Source organism: Nycticebus coucang, chromosome 3, assembly GCF_027406575.1.
Source record: "Nycticebus coucang isolate mNycCou1 chromosome 3, mNycCou1.pri, whole genome shotgun sequence".
Taxonomy (NCBI): Eukaryota; Metazoa; Chordata; class Mammalia; order Primates; family Lorisidae; genus Nycticebus; species Nycticebus coucang.
In genome coordinates this window covers 33,257,373-33,261,724 of record NC_069782.1, presented here as the reverse complement: position 1 = coordinate 33,261,724, position 4,352 = coordinate 33,257,373, and the positions used below count along the sequence as shown (strand labels likewise).

At 36.4% G+C, this 4,352-nt stretch overlaps 1 non-coding gene across 1 annotated transcript; it reads left to right on the top strand.

The window, feature by feature from the left end:
* The first annotated feature begins 2,958 nt into the window (after nucleotides 1-2,958).
* On the top strand, nucleotides 2,959-3,061 carry LOC128582773 (U6 spliceosomal RNA). The gene has a single exon (XR_008379217.1). It is a non-coding gene; the product is annotated as a U6 spliceosomal RNA (small nuclear RNA).
* Nucleotides 3,062-4,352: the final 1,291 nt, after the last annotated feature.

The following is a 4,352-nucleotide window of genomic DNA, read 5'->3' as shown; positions in this document are numbered from 1 at the left end:
ACATATTTTTGGTCCCAGCTTAGACTTTATGCTTCTAGGACGCCTGACCTGAGTACCCAGGACTGAGTGAAACCTCCCTTCTCTGACTGCTAGGCTTTGTGCTATTGTAACTATTATCAGTGTATCAATAATGTCTCCAGGCCCTGGAAGGAAGGAAACAGATCCTGCTTGGCCTTGTATCCCCATAAACTAGTATGTTGCTTAAAACATGAGTACTAAAAATATACATTTTGAAGGAATATTGATAAATTTGTTTCATAAAATATTATTGGGCTGAAAATATGCCAAATTACAGAATTATTCAGCTCACCCTAGAAAATGCTTCTTTTTATTTTTTTAATGTACCCCTGACTTTAAATAAGAAATGCTTCTTGTGGAATTTTCTTCCATTTTTGTGTAGTGTTCAAATCTCTGAACCTAGCATCTTATTTCAAGCCAGTGTCTTCCCAGTTTGCCATAACCCAGTTAACTCAGGGTATTCAACACAATGTGCCCCCACACAATTTGAAGTACTGGATCATGAACAAGATACAACATCTGCTCTTGATACCTCTGTAAGTTATGGTACATGCTCTGATTTCCACTCTGCTCAGTCTTAGATGGCAACAGTTGAATGATTATTTGTATTATCTATTCCTCCAAAGTATTTTCAATGATGCCCTTTCCTGTGCCTTATACACTTTTCTGTTTCTGGCTTCTGATAGTAATCCTGAAGTACCTTTATCTCCTGGTTCGAATCCACAACACTCTCATTCTTAGTTGTTTTGACCACGTCTTCTATTTTGTTATCTTTTGCTAATGTATTTCGGTACTCGTTACATAAATTCTTTCACAGGATTCCAATGGATTCACTCTTGTCATTGACTCACCATTCTTAATGAGATGTCCCTGTTGAAAGTATGACTTTTCTTTGAGAATTACTTAATTGAGCTGTCCTTATAGGAGTGCCCTTAGTACACAAATAGTTTTAAAGTTCAGTGACTCAAACACCAAATTGGTGGTGCGGTAGCTTGTGGTAGAAGGCGGCCACAACACTTTGTCTCATTCCTGTGTCTGTGGTCCTTGACAATGGGATGTTACCACTCTCCCCATCAAGAGGTGGAGCCTATTTTCCCAATCCTTAAATTTTAGCTGGCCTATAATTTAAGTTGACCAGTAGAATGCAATAGAACTAGAGATGGTAGACTTCAGAGTTTAGACTCTGAGAGACTTTATAGCTTGCTAAAACTGCATATAAACAATCCTGATCTAGCCACAGGAGGATGAGACCCTCATTGAACACGAAGAACCCTCTTCACTGAAGCTCACTAGATCAACCAGCAGACAGCCAACACCAGCCATCAGAAACACAAGTGAGGCCATCTTGTCCCATCCAGGCTCAGCTGAGTCACCAGATGAATACAATTGCATAAATAACTCCAAGGAAGAATAGCATTCCAGCTGAATTCAACTCATACTGCTAACCCATAGGATCATGATGAAATAAATTAAGCCAGTAAATTTTGGATTGGTTTCGTACATGCCAATAGATAATAAATAATAGCCATAATAATATCTAAACGATAATACACACACATAGTTTTCCAAAAAATATAATTTTTTTATTTTAATCAATCTGGAAATGTATTATTGTTCTTGAACCTACAGTGTTACTTAAGTGTTGTGTCTCACTCATACCAAATATTTATGGCATGTCTTAAAATCTCACAGTATGTTTTTCAATCTATTCCTTTGATCCTGACATCCACTCTGCAAGAAGGAGGCAGAGCAGGTATTGCAATCATCCTCATTATCTGGATGAGGAAACTGAGCTCAGGACAGTACAGAACTACACAAGGAGACAGGGCAGCAGAGGTCAAAGCCAGGGCCACAGCCCAGGACTCTTCACTCTGCCATGCTGTTTCACAGCACCCTCTGCCTGGGCAGAGTAATCTAATTTCTAACATTGGAAAAAGTGGCTTAAATTCAGGTTTGTATTTATCAAAATCCTCAATTCTCAACTTTTATAAAAAATCAGCCTTCAGCATTACTAATATTCACTTTTCACTATTGCCTTTTTACAAAAATTAATACCTGTATACATTTCAAGTAAATTTTAGCTCTGAAGTTTCTGATTCATTTTCAATTAAAATGTTTTTAGCAATAATTCTTTGATGTTCAATAATGCCTTTGAACCATTTTATAAGCCATTTATACCTTTTATCTTTGAATCGTCCAGTCACATCTTGCCAAGAGAACTTGAAATTATATTTCATGCTTTTTGTATTAGGTTAAAAATGCAGTGTATTTCTAACCAGGGTGTCTTATTACATCCTTCACTGAAGGAATTGCTTAACCAAATACTTTACAAACTGGTTTTACCCCAGAAGTGAACATTTATTCTATGTGAATATTATTGCAATCTCAGACTCCTATAGTTCAAAAATGGGCTTTTGGAGACTTGTTTTGGATTCTAATAAGCTATGAGGCCAGACATCATGATTAACACTAATTTGGAGAAACGTTATGTTAAGAACAAAAGCTCATTGGGCCAGCAATGAAATATTAAAACAAACAAACAAACAAATCCATAAAACTTGTCCTACTTTAAAAAAAAAAATTACTATAGCTTATTTAGTTTTCCACTAATATGAGAGTATTTCCTTCATTTATTTGTAATGAAACAACACAGTTAATATTGATTTAACATCTACCATAAGCCTGAAATAGTTCTTTTTGAATGTTTTCTGTTTAATCCTCTTAACACCTCACTAAGTATATATTTGTAATTCCCAGTTTATGGATAAAGACACTTACACTTAGAAATGCTAATGGGATTCAAGCCAGAGGCATTACCTTATCAGACTTCAGGTTATATTACAAGTCCACAGTGATCCAAACAGCATGGTATTGGCAGAAAAACAGAGACATAAACATTTGGAACCAAATAGAAAAACAAAAGATAAAACCAGCCATCTGGTGCTTGCTTCAGCAGCACATATACTAAAATTGGAAAGATACAAAATTAGCATGATCCCTGAACAAGAATGACACACAAATTTGTGAAGCATTCCATATTTTTGCTTGCGGCTTTGAACCCAGCTGGGGCCAGCTAAAACAACAATGACAACTGCAACAAAAAATAGCCAGGCATTGTGGTGGGCACCTGTAGTCCCAGCTACTTGGGAGGCTGAGGCAAGAGAAACGTTTAAGCCCACAGTTTGAGGTTGCTGTGAGCTGTGACACCATGGCCCTCTACTCAGGGTGACAGCTTGAGACTCTGTCTCAAAAAAAAAAACTAATAAAAAAATTCCCAGCCATCTGATCTTTGGTAAATCAAACAAAAGCATACGCTGGGGAAAGAATCCCTATTCAATAAATGGTGCTGAAAGAACCGGATAATCAGATATAAAACACTGTGACTAGACCCGTACTTTTCACCACTTAAAAAAATTAACTCAAATGGATAAAAGATTTAAATTTAAGATATGAAACGATAAAATTCCTAGAAGAAAGTATGGGAAAAACTCTTGAGAATGTCCACCTGTGGAAAGATTTTGTGAAGACTTCAGTGGCCATCACAACAACAAAAATAAACAAACAGAACTTAATTAAACTGAAAAGCTTCTGCACAGCTAAGGACATAACAATTCAAGCACATGAACAACCTGCAGGACGGGAAAAGATATTTGCATGTTATGAATCTTACAAAGACTTGATAACCAGGATCTATAGAGAAGTCAAATTAGTTAACAAGAAAAGAGCAAATAATCCCATCTATGTCTCTGAGCAAGAGAGATGAATAGAACCTTCTCTGAGGAAGGCAGATGAATGGTAACAAACATATGAAAAAATACTCATCATTCCTAATCATCAGATAAATGCAAACCAAAACCACCCTGAGATATCACCTAACCTCACTAAGATTAGCCCACATCACAAAGTTCCAAAGTTGCAGATGCTGGCATGGATGTGGAGAGAAGGGAACACTTTTACACTGTTGGTGGTATTGCAAACTAATACAGCCTCTTTGGAAAGAAGTATGGAGAATCCTCAAAGAACTCAAATTAGACTTCTATGTGATCCCACAATCCCACTACTAGGCATCTACCCAGAAGAAAAAAAATCATTTTATTATAATAAAACGCTTGGACTAGATTGTTTATTGCAGCTCAATTTACAATCCCCAAGATATGGAAAAAACCTAAATGCCCATCAACTCAGGAATGGGTTAACAAACTAGTATATGTATACCATGGAACATTATTCAGCCTTAAAAAGAGATGGAGACTTTATATCTTTAGTATTTTTTTAATTAAATCATAGCTGTGTACATTGATATGATCATGGGGCATCATACACTAGCTTCATAA